The sequence below is a fragment of the Salmo salar genome, chromosome ssa06 (assembly GCF_905237065.1).
Source record: "Salmo salar chromosome ssa06, Ssal_v3.1, whole genome shotgun sequence".
In the NCBI taxonomy this organism is placed as follows: domain Eukaryota; kingdom Metazoa; phylum Chordata; class Actinopteri; order Salmoniformes; family Salmonidae; genus Salmo; species Salmo salar.
Window position 1 is genome coordinate 48,587,446 of NC_059447.1, and position 11,898 is coordinate 48,599,343.

Below are 11,898 nucleotides of genomic sequence, written 5' to 3' on the forward strand. Positions count from 1 at the left end.
TGGTCCTAAAACGGAACCTTGAGGAACACCGAAATGTACAGTTGATTTGTCAGAGGACAAACCATTCAGAGGCAAACTGCTATCTTTCCGACAGATGAGATCTAAACCAGGCCAGAACTTGTCCGTGTAGAGCAATTTGGGTTTCCAATCGCTCCAAAAGAATGTGGTGATCGATGGTATCAAAAGCAGCACTAAGATCTAGGAGCACGAGGACAGATGCAGAGCCTCGGTCTGATGCCATTAAAACGTCATTTACCACCTTCACAAGTGCAGTCTCAGTGCTATGATGGGGTCCAAAACCAGACTGAAGCGTTTCGTATACGTTGTTTGTCTTTAGGAAGGCAGTGAGTTGCTGCGCAACAGCTTTTTCTGAGAGGAATGGAAGATTCGATATAGGCCGATTCGTTTTTTATATTTTCTGGGTCAAGATTTGGCTTTTTCAAGAGAGGCTTTATTACTGCCACTTTTAGTGAGTTTGGTACACATCCGGTGGTTAGAGAGCCGTTTATTATGTTCAACATAGGAGGGCCAAGCACAGGAAGCAGCTCTTTCAGTAGTTTAGTTGGAATAGGGTCCAGTATGCAGCTTGAAGGTTTAGAGGCCATGATTATTTTCATCATTGTGTCAAGAGATATAGTACTAAAACACTTTAGTGTCTCCCTTGATCCTAGGTCCTGGCAGAGTTGTGCAGACTCAGGACAACGGAGCTTTGGGAGGAATACGCAGATTTAAAGAGGAGTGCGTAATTTGCTTTCTAATGATCATGATCTTTTCCTCAAAGAAGTTCATGAATTTATTACCGCTGAAGTGAAAGCCATCCTCTCTAGGGGAATGCTGCTTTTTAGTTAGCTTTGCGACAGTACAAAAAGAAATTTCAGATTGTTCTTATTTTCCTCAATTATCAGTTAGAACAGAAAACCAGCAGGCTCGTAGGGCAGCGTTTCCCAAACTTGGTGTGCATTTAGGTTTTTGTCCTAACACTACACAGCTGATTCAGATTAACAAAGCTTGATGATTAGTTGATTATTTGAATCAGCTTTGTAGGGCTAGGGGAATAAAAAGAAAATGTGCAGCCCTTTGGGGTTCAGGTGACTGAGTGTGGGAAGCCTTTGTCATAGGGTAAAAGTAGAATACCCCTGGGCTGTAGGCTGCACACCTTGGGTCAAATATTAGATTCTGTAGCTGTGTATTTCATCAAAACAGTTCTGTTCTACAATGGTTAATTTCCTTGGCTCAGGGTAAGTAGTAGCAGGCCTAGAAGAGTCTTATGCGACGCAAACATTTGAGTTGTCTTCTTCCTCCTTTTTAATCAATCAATCATAATAATTTGTCAAATGCCTTACAGGTTGTTTTGCCTATTGATGGCAGCTGTGGGCATACAAGCACAACAGACGCCTTCTATAAGTATGCATTTTGCACCCTGCAAATTCAAGCACTAAGCGTTTGACAATATCTTTTTTAGATTTTTAACTAAGCTTTCCCATTCCAGATGACCTGAATGCCTTGGTAACGTTATTCGTCTGAGTGTAGCTCCTCTTTTTGAAGAGGTCGACGCTGTCTTCAGTGAGTTTGTCTCGTATGATTCTCTTTCTCTCCTTTTCATAATTCATGGATTGATATTGTTTGTCAACTGTTGTGTTCACACCATCTCCATCCCTTCCAGATGACACACAAATCATAAACCTGACACCTGGCCTTGCTACTCAGTGTGGATTCAGCTTTAAATTTGACCCAATGGGGAATGCCATATTTTTTGCTTCTCTTCAAAACTGCTTTTCCCAGACCATGGTAACCCTAAGCACTGTAGTGTTTGCTCTAACTTCAAATGGACAGTTTGCCTTTCAGTGTCACTGCAACTGCAACCCCGTAATGTAACAACGTCATTTTATTTAACCTTTGACACGGAGTCATGCTGAGGCCAGGCTCTTTTACAGATGAGCCCTGTATACACAAAGATACAAGTCAATATTTGCATCACTAGATGAAATAATTGAAAACAAACACTTTCTTCAGTAAAAAGGTCCTCAATCAGCCTGAGTTGCCGTAGAGCATGGAGGTTATTAGAAGTACGGTGCCAGAAACATTTAAGCAGTTTTACTTAACTCTGTGGATCTCCATAGTTAGCCACCCCTGAGACTGGGTCTGGTATCTCTTACTTCTAAGTTAACGATGAAGTAAGGTACAGCAGAAGTTTATGGAGGGCCAGCCAACTTTCTGATACAGACTGCAGTGATGTGTACTACTGAGCTCTTCTCCTGTAGTGTGGCTTCAATACAGTGGCAGCTGCATTCATATAGCCACAGTCTCTAACTTGCATGAATGTCAACTGAATTATTTGTTTTCTGCTATATAATGAGGCTTTTTTTTTTCCCCCCTTAATTTTAGGATGATAAGATGTTCAGCTTGGTCATGCAGTTCAGGCTGCCAGGAAACCACATGACTGAAGACCCTGTGTATAGAGTGGGCAAAACCTGTAGCTACACCCCTGGACCTCCCGAGAGATTCTGTGCGACCGCAACTACATGGAGGCAAGTGAGCAGAGCATGCCCCAACGGAGATGTTTACAGTGGAGCTTAAATGATCTGTCTAGAGCTACAATTGTCCAGTGTTTCATTTCTTCTGTGTCTTGACCGTCTCTCAATTCCTCTCGCCTCTTCAAAATGCACATAGGACAACTTTAGCGGCGAGGAATCTTGGCCTATTCTCAGTGCATTTAAGGAGGCGAGTGGACAGATTGCGTTCCTATTGTATGGGAGGGAGAAAATGCATAGGGAATAATGGCCTTTCTTCTCTAGGTGTCTGTCAGAAGGACTCTTCCAGACATCCAAACCGTCCCTGAACAGCCCACTGGAGGCCCGAAAGCAAGGAGAGGAGCTGAGGTAGCCATGTTTCTGTAATTTCACTACAAAATGACAGGATGGCGCTAAACAAAATGTGCGTTTGTTTAATTCACGTTTCCATTTCCTGAGACAGGCTGTTGCTTCAGGATACAAAATGACAGCAGTCGTTTTTAGTCCTAGCAAGAAGGTCATGAATGTGGATGAGGTCCAAAGAAAGGGCTATGCAATAGCCAACACTCCCACCCGGCTGGTGTTAAGAAGCCCTCATAATGCAGAGGAGACATACCTCCAGAATGTAAGCTCACTTCCTCCATGAACTGGGTCATGTTCAGTAGAGCAAACGGTGGCCCTACCTGAACTCTGCAACATATTGTTAATACGGTGTGCCCTACTGAACACGGCCCTGGTGTGGTTGCCCCCTGAACAGGTAGCTGGGGTTCCGATGCGGGTGCTCTCAACCTCAACCTTCTTTGAGCAGAAGTGGCTGGTGACTCGCGTAGATGCCACGGCTGTTTGTCCAACACCAGGTTGAGTGTGAAATAATGGACTAACTTGGCAAATTTAAGAACCTATAAACCCATTTCTTAATTGGCTCCAGACAAGACTTTCGTTTGTGTTATGTAGTGTTCAGTTGGGACAATGTCTTTGAATGGGATGAACTTTTTTTCAATAATGGCACATTTGTTTTCAGTTGCAAAATGTTCTGTTATGATGTGCACTTGGCTTCTTGTTTCACTGCAGGGGCAGTGGCCTTTACTCCAGAAGTGATCACCTGGTACATGCCCAAGCACATCGACCCACTTTTCTCCTCTGATGCCTTCACCATGTTGGAGGTGTACATGGGAATTGACGCTAAGAGGCTGGACACTGAGGAAATGGCTGCCAGAAACTACTCGGTTTTAGTCACAGAGGCTCATATTATTGTTGAAATTCCGGTGGGGGCGGTTGGCGGCTATTTCAAGGTCAGCGTTGGATGACTAAAATGTTCCTGTTTAATTTCTAAGTCAAATCTATTTGTAGAGCCCTTTTTACAGCAGCAGTTGTCAGTGCTTTGCAGTAACCCTTTGCCATCTCTCATGGGTAAACTCCTAGAAACGTTGTCTTGTGTAAAATGTTTCTTATTGAGCAATTGTCTGCTTAATCAGGCTAATATACAATGGATCGGTGGGTGTGTATACAGCCTGACACATTGGATTGCAAAATCGTGTGAATGTTGCATAAAATTACATTTAAACATACTCTACCGCTTGAAATTTGAGACCAATATCCACACTAAAGTATTGTTTACCAGGCTTTTTAGGGAGCCGGTAGCTTTGCCACTGGCAACTGAATGCAAGCAACGCTCGGTTACACTCGGCTACTGTTTACATTTGCGTGTCGGTTGCTTTGAAAATGCAAGTTGACAACCATATACCTACCAGCTCTCTAAAGTCTGGTAAACAATACTTTCCTTTGGATATTTTGTCTTTAAATTACGAGCGGCTGGAGGACAAACCACACAGATAACCGGTAGGCTTTTTTAAAAACCTGTTTTGGCACTCCAATTGTGTATTACAGCCTGAATGCATCACTCGTCTCCCTTACAGAGCCATATTCAGGATGACAAGTACTTTGTCACTTACACCATTGAGCCCATGCTTGAGTTGCTGTGGATCGAGGAGGTCGCACACGAGGACACCAGATACAAAGTCCTCTTCCCTATCACAACACCTCCGATGGCCAGGCCTCCACAAGTTCGCAACTGTGAGTCTGGTTTAGTTAAATGGTGCCTATGGTAATTTGGGATGCCTGGGTTGTTCATTAGGCACAAGACTGAAACGGGGAGGCAATACCCGGACTTCTCCAATAACAAATGTCCATTTTCGACTTCCATTGTACCGCATTTCAAAATGTTTGCCAATGAACAGACACGCCCTTAGACACGGTTCCTGAGCAGGCAGTGTTTGTGCTTGAGTTGGGGACCTTCAACCTTGATGTGGAGCTGCTGAACATCACCTTTCCCACCATGGTGCTAACTGTTGCAGAGTGCAACGCCAGAGGCTTCAATGTTCAGGAGCAGAGATCCCTGGACAACACCTTGAAGACCTTCAGGATGGAGGTGCCCTTCTCAGACCCGGTGGTCTTTAAGGAGGTGTGTTTCTGTTAAATGCAAAGCCACACGCTACATGCCCTAATAAGTGGGCCACCAACAAAATAGAAATGATGGTGCAAATGTACTTTGTATCCCTCATTTACTCAAGTGTTTCCATTATTTTGGCAGTTGTATGCATTCACTTGCCAATAGTGCTTGATTTAGAGGAATGAGGGCAACATTGTTTTAATAGTCCCCATATGTGCTTGGTTGTCACTTGATGTTGACTAGAGTTCTGTTACAACAATGATGCTTTTAACTTCACTACAGAAAAGGGTGGAACAAGGTGTCACAACCTTCACTCTTCAGCTGATCTACGGCCTGGTCGTCTTTCCAGAGTACGCTCCTTTCTCTCACTCTGCCGTTGTGGACGCTGTACTGCTGGACATTGGTATGTAACTGGACTACGCCAAACTACTGTTGAATGGTTTCCTCTCGTTAATGATTGCCCTGAAAGGAAATTGGCAGTGAAAGCCACATGGTGGACTTGAGAGCCCAACTAGCCATACTGTAGGCTTTTCCTACGCGGTCTCTCTACAAAGAAAATGTTAAGCTTTAGAGTATTTGGACCCAGTGTCCTGTTCCTGATTTTCCAGGATCGTGTTTATTCAGTCCCACCGTAGCAAAAGATTTTGCAACCGAAAACAAGGGTTTCTTCTTGGACAAGTTCAAGTCCTGTTTTTTGTGCTTAATGAACACAACCCTGTTTGTCCTTGTAGTGCCACCCTCAGTCACTGGCAACTGTGATCAGGAGAACTTCCACATCACTGTGGACTACAGCAACCAAGAGCCCTTTTTCGTGGTCTTGGTTGGCAAGCGGCTGCTTAACCATGAGCTTGCTCAACAGTATTTAACAGAGGGCGACGCAGACTTCACCATCACGTTGCCCTTCTCTTCGCCGGACGCAGTGTTTGAGGTACGATGCTCTCCCAAAACATGTTAACCTAAATTGCTGCAGCTAGCCTCGCTTTCCTTACCCTGTATACAATATTGGACTAATGAACTCTCCCACTGGTTCCCAGTCGGTTCACTCGTCCTCTGTCAGGAGCAGACTGGATGTGGCTCTGTTGAATCCTTACAACAACATGACCATCAAATACTTTTCCCTGGCTTGCAGCTTCCTCAAAACGCTGACTGGTTGGTTCTCAAACAATTACTTCCGATAAATAGTCGTATGACATGGTTACCAAACCTGGGTTCCTTGGAAATACTGAGTCTAATAGTAGTGCCAGATGGGCATGGTTTGCACTTTTGGTGCTATTCCATTGGTTCTACTGTGCTTGGCAAGCTCAATTAACACAGAATCCAGGTCTGATAGCTACATGTCTTTTGCCCCCCCCTCCAAGAGTGTTTCTCTAATGGGACGATGACTGCGCTGGCGGTGAAGGTGGAGTCTGCTCCCAATCTGAACCCCGGTCAACTGACCCTGAGCGACCCCGCCTGTGGTCCCACCTACAGCGACGATCGCTTCGCCTACTTCCACTTCACTGTCAACTCCTGTGGCACCACCAGGAAGGTAAAATGACTATTACCCTGAGGTGATGGGTACTGTGTATTTACGGACTGTTTGCTTCTGCAGGCTGTAATAAGTCAATTCCCCTCTACTACATAGTTTATCAACAATGTGATGCTGTATGAGAACGAAATCTCCTTGCCAGATGAACTTGAGGTGAAGCTGAATGCCACGACGTCTTCAGAGGACGAATATCAGTGAGTGCATTACGCATCACAATTGTAGCTATTAGATTTTTATAGTTGTTTTTTCTTCCTTCACCAATTGCTCAATACTTGTGCCTCTACTACCAGTGTGTCCACTCCACTGCTTGAAGTTGCCTACATCCCTCTTTTTAGGTTAAAGGTTTCCTGCTACTATGTGGTCAACATCACTCGCACATTGGCCTTCCTCACCAGGCCGCGTGACAACGAGCCTTTTGCCGAGACTGGGACGGGTCGACTAATGGTCAGAATGAGACTCGCTCAGGGTAAGCGTGCACAAATATGATATATTACTAGTAGCGTTTGCTATAAGTGATTAGTGTTCATCGCGGCACAACAGGATATGATAAACGAGCCTTTCTCAATGGACAAGTTCAGATGGTACCTCGCTGTTTTGTGCCCACTGAACACGACCCCGGTTGTCTCGTCCTGTGTTCCAGACGCCTCGTATAACACGTTCTACCAGGAGGAGGACTATCCAGTGGTGAAATACCTGAAACAGCCTCTGCACTTTGAGGTGGAGCTGACCAGGTCCTCTGACCCCAAGGTTGCGCTGATGCTTGACCACTGCTGGGCCACCCTCAACGAGGACCGCGACTCCCGACCCCGGTGGAATCTCATCATTAATGGGTAACTTGTTGTTTTTTGGGCCTAAACAAGTGTTATTCCACAGGTGTGGTTCCTGAGTAATTAGCAACCGATCATGCTTGGCAGGCCATTTACTTTGGCTACCGTGGCTATGCCCCCATCCGTAGGTCATGAGTGGTCACAATGGTTTGAGCATTAAAACAATGTATGCGGTCTGTCACCAGATCTCCACCCAATTTAATTAACACGTATGGGAGATTCTGGCGTGGGGCCTGAGACGGCGTTTCACATCACCATCAACAAAAGATGGAATTTCTCGTGGAAGAATGGTGTTGCGTTCAAGACACTTGTAGAATCTATGCCAAGGTGCATTGAAGCTATTGTGGTTCGTGGTGGCCCTATTAACCATTTTTTTACGCGTACGATCACATGTTTGTTATCACTGAGGGGTCCCTGCAGCGTACCATTGGAACAGAACGTATGATGCAACAAACGACTCTAAACCGCATTGTCTGAATAAAACGTTAAGTACATTATACTTACGGTATGCTACAGTAGAAAGGACAATGCGTTACACAGAAAATAAGGCACTTTGATAGGAATGCAATAAATGTGCCAGGCCTGTTCTGACTAGATGTGCAAATGTCTGTATGCTTGGGCTTTCTCTTGAAGGAAAGTTTGGCCGGCTCGTGAAATGGGCTACTTTTGTGAATTAATGAGGCAAAGTTAGACGTTGAAAGGGCCTATAGAAAATTGCCAGGTAGTGTGCCTTGGTTTGAGGTCATCTGTCCACATTTTGGAACAGTGAGTGCATTCTGACATCACGTGCATAAACTAAACTCCCACTGGGGCGACTGTTGAAGATATTTGGAACTCGCGTGTGAAAAGGTTAAGACACTATGTTGGCGTTACCTGTACCTACACCTTTTTACTCAATGTTATCCTTTTGGTTTGCTACAGTTCAGTGTTGTGCCGAACTGATGGTCAGTCGAATGGAAATCAAGAGCGGCTGGCAAGCTTAGCTTGCCTTTCCGATTGGTTTTGGGTTGAATTGTGACCTCTTGCGTTTAAAACAGTTATTGCACTAAACATAAAGGATGGTTCACACGCCTGTGCAGCATGGAAGTTAATGTTTGAAACTGAATAGGATCAGTTGAAAGGATCCCCAGAAGTTGATGCCACTTTCAATGTAATTCCCTGTACCTGGGGAATGAGCTAATTGGGAGTTGCTAAACATGAACAAATACCACGGTCAAGTGTGGCAGCATCTTGCTAGCTAAAAAAATGTTACAGCACAGTACTCAAAAGAGTAGCTGGCTGGGTTTGTCATAAGCATTGATTTGGGTGAGCACTTCGCCACAGATGGAAACCGCTGGCCTATTTTTAACTTTGCCATCTTATCTCAAGAATTGAAATTGGGTAACTATATTGAAAGATGACTTTTCTACATTTTAATGGACACTGCAACCTTTGGTAGATGGGCAAATGACACTTTATTTTGCGGGTGCCTTTTCAGTAACTGGATGCAGTGTAGTGAAGCAACTTTATTGGTCAAAACCATTCATTTGGGGGATCGGGTTTGCAAAACGCTATCAAATCATGCAATTTTGCCGTTTTTAGGAAATGGTCGCAAAAACTTAAATTTGGCACCCCTATTTTAATTTGCTCCGGCGGCCATGTGGACACAAGGCTCATCTGTCACGGGAGTAACTTTGCAGCTGTTTACTAAATGGTAGCAGTGTGAAAATGTTTTGTATATCATAGGAAAAGACACCACATGTGCATGAAATGGGCAGTTCAGATTTGTCACTTCAAGTGCAACTATATCATACTTGGCTTAAATCGTTGTGCAAAATCCTGAGAAAGCTCTGGCCATCGTCTGTCAGATCAAGTGGATTTGTACTGGTGTGGGCGTTTGTCTCTCTTCACAAATCCCTTTTTGCTAATATCTGGCAGTTAAACAAGAAACCTCCCAAAGATGCAAATGAAAAAGTGTGCCTAAACTGTCAATGCGTCGGTTACTTTGTATAGTAGAGCTGCTCCCTTCACAGAAGTCCTCCACGTGTGAATCCGATGCCGTGGGTGTAGAATTTATTTTGTGTGACCAATTTTTCCGACAGCGGAAGAATTGCATGAAATTCTTAATTCAAATGATTGCGTTGTTGATGATACCGACTGTATATTCGGCAACTTTTGGTTAAACCACGATCAATATTCAGGTAGTCTGACCATTCTGGATCATTTAGATCTCACCACATGAGAATGCATTCATGTCAATGTAATTGAATATACATGTTGGATGTAGAATTGTCTTTTTTCAAGACAAAGGGAAAAGCCTGTTAACAAAGACATTCCTTTAGTTCATACTGGAGGGGGAGAAAGAACCCACTTCTCCTGTAAATTGATCTGATCCTCACAGGACAGTCGTGACACCACCATAAGACTTCGTACACAAGGCGGTTGGGGTTTACAGCGTTTTCTTGTGCCTAACTTAGTCCCTCTCTCTACACTGGCAGCTGTGAGAACCCGGAGGATCCATACCGTGTGGTCTTCCACCCGGTGGTAGCTGATGCCAGGGTCCACTTCCCCCCCTCACGTCAAACGCTTTGAGGTCCATATGTTTTCCTTCGCTGAGGATGCGGTTGAGCCGAGGGGCCAGGTAACAAAGTTCACCCAATCTTTATTGGTTAATTTTGTTTGACTGGCAATCATCCCTTTTTTAAAATCTTTGATTCCTAGGTCTTTGTCCATTGTGACGTGGTCATCTGTGATGCCAGTAGTCCCACTGGTGGCCCCTGTAGTGGACAATGTGTGAATCAGGACAACCCGAAAAGAGGTCGGTCTTGTTTTATGCTTTTCAGACCCTGTCAGACCATAACTGAACTAATGGGTTCTCTCTCTCTCTCTCAACAGGTCAACGACATGTCAAAGACCTCTTTGAGGAACATCATTTATATGTTTCTTCTGGATACATTCTTTGGGTGTAATGTCTTGTTCTAACATGTCAAATAAAGTGTTCTATATAACAATTAAGTTTGCTTTACTTGCGCGGCAACAATCCTAACCGTTGGAGCTACCTTAATTGTATCTGATTTGCATTTAACACCACGGCGCATGTACTTTAGTGGACGTAGTAGGCTTGTCATCTGACGTGTATCAATCAACCCTTTTGTAAGCATGGAACTCTGAACCATCCACCGGAGATAAGTGTTGCACACTAATTTCCCGTCTAGGACAAACAATAGGTGTGAAAACAAAAGCTTTCCAATGTCCAGTAGGAAGAACTGACTCAATGTTATAGCAGATGGTGGTTTGCCAGCAGGGCTGTGGTTGGATGCAGGCCCCAGGGAGCGCAGCGGTGTTAATTTTCAACTGAAATTACAACTTTCCTTGATACCTCTCACTAGCTTGGTTTCCATCCAAATATGGACATTTCTTTATTAATGATATGCATGTCAATCTCAAATGGGAAGAGCTTGACTTCATCACTACTTGTTTTTGTAAGAAGTGTTGACAAGCTGAATGTACCGAGCTGTCTGTTTTTTAAAACTACCCATGCATATGCCACCACAGGTCTCTTCACAATCTCAGGATCAGATTCAAAGAAACACCTTACGGAACAGCGGGGACTGTGAAGAGACAGTGGTTCCTCCTTTAAAAGTTGCGGGACTTAGAGGTACCCAGCTTCATTGCTCCAGACCACCACAAGGGGGAGTTGGCGCACTCATTATGCATTTGGGTCCCAAGGTTTTGTTATGACCAATCGTTCCAAAGACGAATTTTGACGCGAGCCACCCTTGCCTTGTGGCGTTCAACGAAGCTGGCTGACAAAACAGATGGAAGGTGTCTTAACGAGTCAAGCAAATGTACAATTTGAGAGGAATATGTTAATGTGCGTCTATATTTTGTCAAAGGTAAATTAGCTAGTGTTAGGAGAATGAATTTGTCTTTTTAGGGACTCCTGAGAACCAGCAAACCAGGCTGTTGTCTTGTGAAACAGTGGATGTAAAGAATCTAGCTGGCTAACTATTTACTTGCTTATTGTGTCGGATTAAAAATGACTATGTAGCCGATCTGGGTATGGACCCTAAAACGTAAAGTTCATACCAATCTATGAAGCCTAGAGTAGAATATATTGTGCCAAGGATGCAAGTCCCCATATTGTAGCCTGTACATTGACTATATTCACTGATCATGTGCGGTTCAGGTATGACAGATTCTTTTTCAGTCATATCAAACGCCATTGTTTAAATGATGCGGTGTCTGCATGCATGTATTACACTTCAACTGTTTACTGCTCCTGGGATATCAATGATTACACATTGTGTAACTATGCAATAGACTAAACATGATTGATTTGTAATTCATATAAAGGGGGGAAAAAAACCCTATGCATATCTGAGGACACCGGCTAGTATTTCAACCAGTGGAGAATATGAAATGCTTTATTGAAGTGTATTTATAATAATACAATTAAAATGCAAGTTCAATCTTGGGCGGCCTAGTGGTTAGAGCGTTGGACTAGTAACCGGAAGGTTGCAAGATCGAATCCCCGAGCCGACAAGGTAAAAATCTGCCCCTGAACAAGGCCGTCATTAACTGACTTGCCTAGTTAAATAAAGG

At 44.0% G+C, this 11,898-nt stretch overlaps 1 pseudogene across 1 annotated transcript; it reads left to right on the top strand.

The window, feature by feature from the left end:
- The first annotated feature begins 1,081 nt into the window (after positions 1 to 1,081).
- Positions 1,082 to 10,304, top strand: LOC106600248 (uncharacterized; annotated as a pseudogene). Its single transcript, XR_006770262.1, has 21 exons — positions 1,082 to 1,238; positions 1,346 to 1,404; positions 1,490 to 1,563; positions 1,664 to 1,788; positions 2,386 to 2,528; positions 2,796 to 2,879; positions 2,974 to 3,135; positions 3,268 to 3,367; positions 3,582 to 3,802; positions 4,427 to 4,583; positions 4,760 to 4,971; positions 5,242 to 5,362; positions 5,691 to 5,887; positions 5,994 to 6,108; positions 6,318 to 6,487; positions 6,584 to 6,681; positions 6,823 to 6,953; positions 7,128 to 7,317; positions 9,792 to 9,934; positions 10,015 to 10,111; positions 10,189 to 10,304. The product of XR_006770262.1 is annotated as an uncharacterized protein (transcript).
- The last annotated feature ends 1,594 nt before the right edge of the window (positions 10,305 to 11,898 follow it).